Source organism: Rutidosis leptorrhynchoides, chromosome 11 (genome assembly GCF_046630445.1).
Source record: "Rutidosis leptorrhynchoides isolate AG116_Rl617_1_P2 chromosome 11, CSIRO_AGI_Rlap_v1, whole genome shotgun sequence".
Lineage (NCBI taxonomy): Eukaryota > Viridiplantae > Streptophyta > Magnoliopsida > Asterales > Asteraceae > Rutidosis > Rutidosis leptorrhynchoides.
In genome coordinates, this window is record NC_092343.1 from 79,696,856 (window position 1) to 79,710,346 (window position 13,491).

Sequence of the window (13,491 nt, forward strand, 5' to 3'; positions counted from 1 at the left end):
ATTAACTAAACTATGTTCTAGTGATTACAAGTTTAAACCTTAGAATAAGGTAGTTTTATATATATGAATCGAATGATGTTATGAACATCATTACTACCTCAAGTTTTGTGGATAAACCTACTAGAAATGAGAAAAATAGATCTAGCTTCAAAGGATCCTTGGATGGCTTGAAAGTTCTTGAAGTAGAATCATGACACGAAAACAAGTTCAAGTAAGATTTCCACTCGAAATAAGATTGTTAAAGTTATAGAAATTGAATCCAAGATTGAATGTGAGTATTACCTTGTATTAGAAAGATATCTTACTGTAAATAAGAAAGATTTCTTGAGGTTGGATGATTACTCAAAGTGGATTTGCAAGATTGGAAGTAAGCTAGCAAACTTGGAAGTGTTGTTGGTGTGTTCTTGAGTAGTTGTTTTATAACTTGGTTTATGTATGGATTTATGAACTAGATTGAGCTAGATTTTGATGAAGATGATGAAGAACACTTAGAAAAATGGAAGAACACTTGAGAGAGAGTAGTTTGATGCATGTAAGTTGAAAAATGAAAGTGTGTATGTGTGTGTTCATTCACGTGAATATGGTGTCACCATATAGGCTCTATTAATTTGTAATTTTGTGTAATCATTCATGCTAGTTACCAAATGATGGTTCCTACATGGTTAGGTGACTCCCATGGGCTGCTAAGAGCTGATCATTGGAGTGTATATACTAATAGTACATACATCTAGAAGCTGTGTATTGTACGAGTACGAATACGGGTGTATACGAGTAAAATTGTTCATGAAAACGAATGAGGATGTAATTGTAAGCATTTTTGCTAAGTAGAAGTACTTTGATATGTTTCTTGAAGTCTTTCAAAAGTGTTTAAATACATTTAAATATACAACATGTATATACATTTTAACGGAGTCGTTAAGTCATCGTTAGTCGTTACATGTAAGTGTTGTTTTGAAACCTTTTAGTTAACGATCTTGTTAGATGTAACTAATCCATTGTGATTATACCTAAATGAGATGTTAAATTGTTATGTTAACATAACAACATGGTGTAAAAATATATCTTAACATCATTTATATGTTAAAATACTATTACAACGATAATCGTTACATATATGTCTCGTTTCGAAATTCTTAAGTTAGTAGTCTTGTTTTACATATGTAGTTCATTGTTATCATACTTATTGATAATTTTATCATGTTAATGTAATGCAACCATATCTTAATATGATACATATGTATTTAGTAAGAAGTTGTTATAACGATAATGGTTATATATATCGTTTCGAGTTTCTTAACTTAGTAATCTCATTTTTATGTATATAACTCGTTGTTAATATACCTAGTGAGATATTTACTTATCATAATATCATGTTAACTATATATATATATATATATATATATATATATATATATATATATATATATATATATATATATATATATATATATATATATATATATATATATATATATATATATATATATATATATAACCATATACATATATCAACATGTCATTTTTACAAGTTTTATCGATCGTGAATCGCCGGTCAACTTGGGTGGTCAATTGTCTATATGAAACCTATTTCATTTAATCAAGTCTTAACAATTTTGATTGCTTAACATGTTGGAAACATTTAATTATGTAAATACAGTTTTCATTTAATATATGTAAATATGGAAAAGTTCGGGTCACTACATCTTTTCCCTTGTGCTCATCCTCGTGCTCGGTTTTTGATGTTAAAGCTAAGGGGTATAAAATACTATTAAATTTTAGCAGGAAATACTATTAAATACGATACAATTTTACACAAGATATTTATTTATTTATAGAATGGATATACTTAAACCTTGCTACAACACTTATAGGCAGTGTACCTAATCGTACAGTAGTGTAGTTTTTAGTAAGTCCGGTTCGTTCCACAGGGAAAATCTTTTAATCAAAGCTTAACGCTATATTAGTTTTATTTTATAATAATACAAATATATATATAAGTAATATTATTATTATAAAGGGGGGTTTTTACCGTTTAATGACCGGTTTGTCGAATTTAAAACTTTAGTTGCAGTTAAAACAAAATGTAAAATATTAAATAAAAAAGACTTAATTTAAAGCGTAAAGTAAATAACGATAATGAAATTGCGATAAATAAAAGTGCGATAAAATAAACTTGCGATAATTAAAAAGTACGATAATTAAAATTGCAATTAAATACAATAACAATAAATAAAAGTGCGATAATTAGAAGTGCAATTAAATATAAAATAAAGGAAATTAAATATGAAATAAAAGAATTATGCTTATTTAAACTTCCGTAATCATGATGTTTGACGTGTTGATTTTAGTTTTATGCCCATGGGTTAATTGTCCTTTGTCCTGGATTATTTAATATGTCCGTCTGGTTTTTGTCCATAACAGTCCATCAGTCATAAATATAAAGTGCGAGTATCCTCGTCAAATTATCCTTATACTCGAAGTTAAATATTCCAACTAATTGGGGACTTCAACTGTAACAAGATTTTAATACTTTGTTTAATAATTACACCAGGATGTCGACTGAATGTAACCCAAGGTTTTAATACTTTTATATCAATTATGCCAAGTGTCCTTGTACATAATTTCACCCCTGTTTTAATAATTTTAGTGGCTATTAATCCATTCCCGTGTCTAGTTAAATGAACGATTATTCGTACATATAAATACCCCGCTCATCGTGTCCGATCGAGTGTATATGGTTATTTATAGGGACGTCCAATTGTAAATCTTTATATTAACATTAACAAATTATCATTTAGTTAAACAAATATAAAGCCATTAATAGCCCATAGTCTAATTTCCACAAGTGTCGTTCTTTTGTCCAAACCCCAATTATGGTACAAAGCCCAATTACTCAATTTTAATATTTTTAGCCCAACATCATGATTACTTCGGATTAAATAAGCATAATAATAACTTAGTTACGAGACATTAATGTAAAAAGGTTGAACATAACTTACAATGATTAAAAATAGCGTAGCGTTACACGGACAGAATTTCGACTTACACCCTTACAACATTCGCTAACATACCCTTATTATTAGGATTTAAAATTAAAATTAAAATTAAAATTAAAATTAAAATATAAATATAAATATTACGTATAGATATATTGAGAGATAGAAAAAGATGTGTTTTGATGTTCACCAAGCTGCGAATTTTATAGGCATGTGGGCTGGAAAAGTGGCTCATGCGATCGCATGAGCTTTACCCTTCAAGGCCATGCGTTCGCATGGCCAGCTGGAGAGGCTCACATGCCTTTGTTTTTTCTGCCGACGGTTTTTAATAATATAATATATAATATATAAATAATTATAAGAATTATTTAAATATTATATTATATTTATGTGCATAGTTGACTTGTAATTTTTAGTCCGTTGCGTCAAGCGTTGAGAGTTGACTCTGGTCCCGGTTTCAGATTTTCGAACGTCCTTGCGTAAAATTTAGTATCTTGTACTTTGAGTTTTGAATCTTGTACTCTTGTAATTTTGAGACGTTTCTTATCAATAATTGGAACCTCTTTGATTGTCTTTTGTACTTTTGAGCTTTTTGGTCGTTTGCGTCTTCAATTCGTCGAATCTGCCTTTTGTCTTTACCTTTTATTATTTAAACGAATATCACTTGTAAATAGGACAATTGCAACTAAAAGCTTGTATTTCTTAAGGAATAATGCTATGAAATATATGTTCGTTTTTAGCATTATCAAATATTCCCACACTTGAGCGTTGCTTGTCCTCAAGCAATATAGTCTTGAAATACTAGAATCACTTCTTTATTCTTCACACTTTGTACATCAGTGATTTCTTTACGGCAGTATAAACAATGGTAGTAACGATGTGGTTTACAGTCCCACATGACTATAAAATTTAGATCCATTAAGGAAATTGGATCTTTATGAAAACATTTGATCTTTTGAAAATTAAATCTAGTTTTTACCCTAGATAAGTTTTCCGGAATAACCCTTCACCGGTGTTTGCAAAATATTTTTGTGGGTTTGGTGGATTTCAGATTTGAAAATTTTAGCTCAAAACTTGTGGTTTTGTGTCACCCACTTGCTAACCTTATATTAGGAAAGCAACACGTCCAGTATACTTGCTCCGTATATTACCTTTCGGTAAACTACCGTCTGGTTGTAAAGGAAAGCGTTGAACTAGCAACTGTTAAGGCAATGTCCCCTGACATGCTTTTAATTATGATCTATAACGTGTCGGACGCAATTACTATCCTTTGTAGGAGCAATAGTAAAGCTCACCCTTATAATTTTCCGGTCTGGCACAAGGTCCTGTCTTTGACCATGCTATGCAACCACCGTTCTTACGGTTGACACCCGATTTGGTTCAGATGACCTTATGAATTCCAGGTGAATTCCTAGGATTTTACGTTCAATGGTAATGAACGCATTGAAAATGGGTTTTCAGAAAACAAATCGGTTTGTAATTTTGATCAAAATATTTTCTCGTTCAAGCTCGAGTTTAGATATCATTGAATTCCATGAGTTTGAATTCTCAATCTTTAAGGTCAATCTCAAGGATTGAGTAATATCAGTCTTAAAAGCTGATTTTTAATCTTTAAGGAGATTATCCTTTCTGGGGATCTGATTCATTAGTCTTATCAAGCTAATTTGCACGGTGCCCCCCCCCCCCCATTTTACAAGACATATCCTCTCATGGTTAGGATAAGTCTGACCACTTGGCGACCCTGTTTTATGCTGAGGTCCGTGAATTTCCTGCTGATTTTAATGATGACTTTTTTAGGTTTTTCGTCAACCTACAGCTGGTCTGGACGACAACTTCATGACCTAAATCAAGAAGCGCGTGTCTTTTTCGGAAGACTTTACTTCCTTTTAATGATGGAATTGATTCATCGTGTAGATCCATCTTTTCTTTTCTTTCATCGGGTAAAACAGTTAATTATCGTCCAAAATAAAAGTATTTTCAATTATTTGTACAAAAATATGTGATATATATTTTGAATAACTCGGTGAAAATTTCCCACACTTGGCTTTTATTTTTCTTTTTATTGTCCTCTATTCCATTTTAAATGAATTCTAACATTTTGGTTTGTTTCTCAATTTATGTCCTTTCCGAGGTAACAATAATTTCGGTGTTAACACCTAGTTTTATCATTCATAAATATGTATAAACATGATTTTGAGTTCATTTAATTAAAAATTTTGAAAAATTTTACTAGAATTGGGTAGTCAGTATATAAGACTAGGGCTGTTCTTTATTATCAGAGAGCACTAGATTCTAATACAACTACTACTTTACTAGTATTTCTAATGGTAATCAAGTGTATAAAGTAAAAATTTTAAAATCCGAAAGAATTTAACCCCTTCCCACACTTAAGATCTTGCAATGCCCTCATTTGCAAGAAATCAGTAACAATTTAAATTATTGAGGGTGATTAGTGTGAAAATTATTAAATTTTACCAAAGTTTCCAAACATATTGGCGTTTGTTTGCTGAATGATAAATGGTGCATATCATTTGTTCATTCCGTCTGTTGTTACATCACATTTATCTTGTCGTCAAAATTAGTAGCTTTTGCTGAACTTAATGCCCGTCTTTGAAATTGCGCTGTTTTACCCTGTTTTGTACAATTTACAATATACATACATACAAATATAAACATGCATGCCAATTTGAAATGGGACTTAATATCCCACTTTCAAATCCTAAATGTGAAATATTAGTACACAATAATAATAAAAATGATAAAGATTACATAAGTATATTCAATAACATAAGTTTAAACATGAATAAGTAAAAAGATAAAAACATAAAAATCATATAAATAACCAAATGGAACCAAATCAATCTGGATAGGGGTTCCAGTTCATCTCATCAGGTGGGTTCCATTGTTGGTTATAGGTGTTCTGATAGGCTTGGTTATAGTCATACCGGTTAAAGGGTGGTCGGATATCGGGGCTGTGTAGCGGAAAATGAGCAGGTCGAGTAGGCACGTAATTATTTGGTACCTGATATGATAGCTGGCTCATGATTTGGTGCTGATGAACTACCCAGCTATCGTGTTGGCGTCGCCTATAACCCTCGTATACTCTCTCGGAGTTCCACTGCTCCTACATACTATGTCTGGCCGCGTTCGTCATTGCTTCCTCATCTATACGAACGTGGACGTCAAGAATAGCATCTCAAAAGACATCCCTAATGTCTTCTGCCTCCTCCATTTCCTCGTCTGAGCCTCTCTCTACCTGAGGATGAGATCCCTCATAGGGTACTGCCTGGTTACGTCTACTTTTCAATACCCTAGCACCCACATAAACTTTCAATCCTAAGGGCTCAACCTGTTCTCTACAAAGCTGTAATGGACCCCCTTGGTTCCTATCAACACCTAAATACTCTCCAATGAGAGTAACAAAAATACCTCCTCCTATTATACTCCCTTCCTGCATTCCCTCTACCATTTTAGATAAATAAAAAGCAACACAGTAAGGGATATTCACAAAGCTTCTAGGATCCCGAATACACTTTAGGTAGAATAAATCATGTAAGGTAATTTTTTCTTTATTGTGACCTCTCTGTGTAATCGAGTTAGCCAAAAATCTATGAATAATATGAAGCTCGGCTCTGTCAATATGTGTATAGGAGTGTCCTCCTGCTCGTGTAAAAACATCAAAATGTGACATACGCCTCCAAATGGCGTCAGCGTCAAAGTTACTATCTACCCTTTCACCATAATGAATCAAATTTGTACAATCAGGTAATGGCAACTCACCAGGAGTATATATCTGTAAGGCCCTGGCCATGTCCAGCATGGACATTCTGTACATCCTACCGCCAAGGATAAACCTAAGAAATCTTCTATCATCTATTCTAACTATATTTGTATCAAGTAATACAGTACTCATCAACTCAACACACCATTCCTTATATACAGGTCTACGAATGGTGAAAAGACGTTCCCAATCTGTAAAAGAAGAACTGTCATACCTTTGTACCAAAAGCTGTCTAACACGGTCAGCTAGATGGACCGTTTCCAAAGGGGCCCAATCGATTACCCTTGGCACCTCTACATTTTTTGTTACCAATTTGAATTTGTTCCTCTGATATGTCTCGTAATCTCTCCATCTCCTATCAAATCTTAGATTAGGATGCAGAGTGTGCTCAGGAATCGTTGGGAATTCTACTGGCGGCCTCATCGGGAATACTATGAATTCATTAACAAACTGTACCGGGTCATAATAAGGTATGTGTTGATCAGGCTGTTGTTGTTGTTCCTGTTGTGGTTGTTGTTCGTGTTGCATTTCTGGTTCTGGTTCTGGTGCTGGTGCTGGTCGTCTAGATGATGATGCTCCTGAACCTCCAGTATCGGCTTTCTGCAAAACACATTAAACACAAAATTTGTGCATCCAAATATGCATTAGCGTTAGCAAAATAACAACTTAAAACAATCACTATAACATGTTAAATCAAAATTAAACTTATACACATTTTCACAATTTTTCACAATTCTACACTTTTCAAATAAGCACATATGAAAATGTATACAAAATTCATAAGCATTTAACTCAAATATCATGTCAAAATAGTCATTACTAATAATTAAACAAGTCTCAAATGGCAAATATATCAAATTAATCAAGTTCATGAATTTTGGACTTAAAAAGTCCACTTTAATCTCTAAAAATCATGTTTAGGATCAATGTTTGGATCATTTAACTATCTAAATATGTTACACTACTCAATTTAGCAATAATTCATGACAAAAATTGGCCATAACCTGTTTATATCAAAAAGCCCCAAATTGCTCAAGAACACAAACCCTAGATTTCTAAAAATTTTGAAGTTTTTGGCTTCAAATCATGTTAAATAGCATCAATATAGGTTATACATGCATAAAATACTAACAATTTAACACTAATTACACTAGAAATTAACAAAATTGTATTAGGTAAAAAATTGGAATTTATCACAAAAACTAGCAAATTTATGAGTTTAGGAGTGTAATTTTTACCATTTTGCTGAAGAATGAGAATCTAGGCATGATTAGAGCAAAAGAAATGATGAATTACGGTGGAAAAATGATGAAATTTGGTGAGGTTTTGAGTGTTTTTCGTATATGTGTGTGTGTTTATGTGGAGAAGACAGAACAGCGAGCTGTATGTATCAGGCCTGGAATTTGCCTCCATGCGATCGCATGGAGGGATAGGGTGATTCCCATGTGATCGCATGGGTACCCGGCTATAGTGTTTTGCCCCTTTTTTCTTTTAAATAAAACCTTATACTTTATAAAACTTATAATTAATTAAATTTTAAAAATTTGTTTTCCTTTAGGAGCGAGGGTGTTTCGGATCGATGTCCTAGTCTGTCCCTTGACAAAATTTTTAAAATTTGTCAAATCAAATCGCGGTTTTAAAAGTAAAGATTTTTGGGTTTTTTAATGTTTTTGGCATACTTTAATTCAATAAGATTAAAAATAATGATAATAAAAGTTCTCGTCCCTCCCTCAGGTAAAGCAATTTAGGTTCAACGACCTAGTCTTCAACTCACGACGAATTTTAAAAATCATATTTTTAATTTAGCGAAATAAAGTAAATTTTTGTTTTTAAATTCACACCAAACTTAAATTTAAAATGCATAAAATTAAAAATTCATATTAAACTTAATTAAAAATTCATATTATAAATTTACACCAAACTTATATTATATTTTTGTTTTTATACATACAAACTTATATTAAAAAGATTAATTTTTCAAATATTTACAAACTTAAATATATTGATTTTACAAAGTTCAAAATATTAATTTAATATTTATATATTAATTTTAAAAACATGGTAAAAATAAAATTAAAAATCTTTTTGGCTTTTTTATCCCACTTTAATCAATCAAATATTATCAAAAATATGCGCCCCTTTTTTCGGTAAAGTAATTTCAGTTCCATGACCTAATTTAACTCATGACGAATTTTTGAAATATTTTGGGTTGATTGATTAAAGATATTTATACCTTAAGAATAAACGTTAAATTTCGCAGTGATGTAATAAATTTTTGTATGATATCAATAATTTCGGTCGCCAAACCTAATTTTATTCAATACCAATTTAATACTTTATAGCGAACAAATTAGCGTTTATTATCAAAAGGTTAAAAATAAAAATAAAAAATAAAAACTGTACAGACTTACCTGTGAGATAGTATTCTTAGTTATATGATCTATCCCATTCATAAGATAGTCGGTTTAATTGGTTTTCCATAGCTACATAGGCGTAACCTCGAGCATTCAGTGTTTTTTCTTCTAAACATATGAACGGTCCGTCTCTGCATAAAGTAACAAATTCGGTATTTGAATAGGTTTGATTATTTGAACATTTACCTCCATGTGACCATTTTCCGCATTTGTGACATCTTTCAAGGTGTCGTGCTCTTCTTTTCGCTGCGGATTTTGATTTTCCTTTACCAAATTGTAACTTATTATCTTCGCATATGGATTCTTTTCTTACTCCGTCCAATCTTTCTTTGATTACAGATACTATTTCACTCTGAAGTGTGTCATTATTAAGTTTAGTGATCAAAGCGTGTAGCATTAGACCATGGTTTAGTTCACAGGAAGTCTTCATTTCGTAAAAATCTAAAAAAAAATAAAAATTCAGAATGGGGGGAGAAGACTAGTTCTTTAGGGTCTGCTAGAGAAAGACCATTCGGGTTCCATTTTCGAGAACTACACGAAAACAGACAATCTAACTCTAACAGAAATATATAAAATCCTTAAAAGACTTGATTCTCCCCACACTTAGTTAGCTGTGGTATCGAAATTGTGATTAACTTCGTTGTCGACTTCCATCGGACTATCTATGTAATGTTTAACTCTGTGACCATTAACTTTAAATTCAATTCCATTTGAATTTATTATTTCTATCGTTCCGTATGGGAAAACACTTTTGACTATGAATGGTCCAGACCATCTCGATTTCAATTTTCCAGGAAATAGCTTGAATCGTGAATTGAAAAGAAGAACTCTGTCTCCTTCTTTAAATTCTTTTGAACTTCTGATTCTTTTATCATGCTATTTCTTCGTTCTTTCCTTATAGATTAACGAATTTTCGTATGCTTCATGTCTTAATTCTTCTAATTCGTTTAATTGACTTAATCGTAGACGTCCGGCTTCATGTAAATCAAGATTACATGTCTTCAAAGCCCAAAATGCTTTGTGTTCAATTTCTACTGGAAGATGACATGCTTTTCCGTAGACGAGTTTATAAGGTGTGGTTCCAATTGGAGTTTTGTAGGCTGTTCTAAAAGCCCAGAGTACATCCTCCAATTTAATGGACCATTCCTTCGGATTTGATCCTAGGGTTTTTTCTAGAATACGTTTTAAAGCTCGGTTGGTATTTTCAACTTGTCCACTTGTTTGTGGATGATAAGCAGTGGAGATTTTATGAGTTACTCCATATCTTTTGAGAACTTTCTCAAGTTGATTATTACAGAAATGAGTACCCCGATCACTTATTAAAGCTTTCGGTGTTCCAAACCTTGCAAAAAGACGTTTTAAAAAGTTGACTACAACTCGTGCATCGTTAGTTGGGAGAGCTTGTGCTTCCGCCCATTTAGATACATAATCAATGGCTACGAGAATGTAGAGATTATTATGAGATTTTGGAAATGGACCCATAAAGTCAATACCCCAAATGTCAAATACTTCACATACTTGAATGACATTTTGTGGCATTTCATCACGTTGACTTATTTTTCCGGTCCTTTGACAAGCATCACAGGATTTGCAAAGAAGGTGTGCGTCTTTGTAAATTGTAGGCTAATAGAATCCAGCATCATAAACTTTTCTTGCTGTTAGTTGAGGCCCATAGTGCCCTCCTGTTGGTCCTGTGTGACAATGGTTTAAAATTTTACTAGCTTCATCTCCAAATACACATCGGCGTATTATTCCATCGGGACAACTTTTAAACAAATGTGGATCTTCCCAGAAATAGTGTTTTATATCAGTGAAGAATTTCTTTCGTTTTTGGTACGATAATCCTTTTTCAAGGAATCCACATACTAAGTAGTTTGCATAGTCTGCAAATCATGGAATTTCATTATAATCTATCTTCAATAGATATTCATTAGGAAAGTTGCCTTGTATGGCCGATTCATTTAGAACTTCTAATTCGGGATTTTCAAGACGAGAAAGATGATCAGCGGCGAGATTTTATGCTCCTCTTTTATCTCAGATTTCAATATCGAACTCTTGTAAGAGTAAGATCCAACGGATTAATCTTGGTTTGGCATCTTGTTTCGAAAATAGGTATCTAAGAGCAGAATGGTCGGTATAGACCACCGTTTTTGCTAGAACGAGATATGAACGAAATTTGTCAAAAGCAAAGACAATAGCAAGGAGTTCTTTTTCAGTAGTTGTGTAATTTGTTTGTGCTCTTTGTAACGTCTTACTAGCATAATATATAGGTTGAAATCTTTTTTCAATCCTTTGTCCTAAAACGGCTCCCATTGCAAAATCACTTGCATCGCACATTAGTTCAAACGGTAGATTCCAATTTGGTGTTATCATGATCGGCGCATTAGTGAGTTTCTCTTTAAGAATATTAAAAGATTTGATGCATTCATCTGAAAAGATGAATGGAGTATCCTTTTCTAGGAGTTTATTCATAGGAGTGGCAAATTTAGAAAAATCTTTTATGAAACGTCGGTAAAAACCGGCATGCCCTAGAAAACTCCTAACTCCTCTAACATTGGTGGGATGTGGAAGTTTAGCAATTACATCTACTTTAGCTCTATCCACTTCAATTCCTTCTTTTGAAATTTTATGTCCAAGAACGATGCCTTCTTTAACCATGAAATGGCATTTCTCCCAATTAAGAACTAGATTTGATTGTTCACATCTAATAAGTATTCGTTCCAGATTAACTAGACATGATTCAAATGTATCACCGAAGACTGAAAAGTCATCCATGAAAACTTCCATGCATTCTTCTATCATGTCGTGAAAAATCGCCATCATGCACCTTTGAAAGGTTGCAGGGGCGTTGCAAAGTCAAAATGGCATGCGTTTGTAAGCAAAAGTACCATAAGGGCACATGAACGTGGTTTTCTCTTGATCTTCGGGTGCTATTGGAATTTGAAAATATCCGGAAAATCCATCAAGAAAACAATAGTAACTGTTTCCGGCTAATCTTTCCAACATTTGATCAATAAAAGGTAAGGGAAAGTGATCTTTTCTGGTGGCGTCATTTAATTTTCTATAATCAATACATACACGCCATCCTGTTACAGTCCTAGTAGGAATAAGCTCATTTTTTTCATTTGTAATGACTGTCATGCCACCCTTCTTAGGCACGCATTGAACTGGGCTTACCCATGGACTATCAGAGATTGGATAAATTAAACCTGCATCTAGCAGTTTAATAATTTCTTTTTTAACTACATCTTGCATATTCGGATTTAGTCTTCGTTGGCATTGCACACACGTTTTATGACCTTCTTCCATAAGGATTTTATGTGCGCAATACGAAGGACTTATTCCTTTAATATCATGAATTTTCCATGCAATGGCTGGTTTATGAGCTTTCAACACAGAAATGAGTTGTGATTTTTCATTTTCAGTAAGAGAAGACGATATTATTACAGGTAATTCAGATTCACCATGTAAATAAGCGTATTCCAAATGGTTTGGAAGTGGCTTTAACTCTAATGTCGGTGGTTCTTCTATCGATGATTTATATCGATATCTGTCTTCTTCTTTTAGCATTTGACTTTCTTCTGTTGTTGGTTCATATCCATTAGCTATTAGTGTAGCTAACATTTCAGCTTCATCAATTGGTTCATTACCTTCTCCTAAAGAACATTCTCCTGTTCCTTGTAATTCGGGAAATTCTTCTAACAATTCTGCATGTGAATCTATAGTTTGAATATAATAACATGTATCATCTGCAGATTGCGGTTGTTGCATTGCTCTATCAACTGAAAAGGTAACACTCTCGTCCTCTATACTTAGGGTCAATTTCTTACCGAACACGTCTATCATTGCTTTAGCCGTGTTTAAGAATGGTCTTCCTAATATGAGAGGAACTTGAGAATCTTCTTCCATGTCCAGAACAACAAAATCTACTGGAAATACTAAAGTACTAACTTTAACTAGCATGTTCTCCATTATCCCTCTAGGATATTTTATTGATCGATCGGCTAGTTGTATACTTATTCTGGTTGGTTTCAATTCTCCAAGGTCTAGTTTAGTGTATAGTGAATACGACATTAAATTTATACTAGCACCTAAGTCTGCCAATGCTTCTATTGAACTAAGACTACCCAGAAAACATGGAATTGTGAAACTTCCTGGAACAGATAGTTTTTCTGGTATCTTATTCAACAGCACTGCTGAACAATTAGCATTCATAGTAACAGCCGAGAGTTCTTCCATTTTCTTTCTATTTGAGATTAGATCTTTCAAGAATTTAGCATATCTAGGCATTCCTGAAATC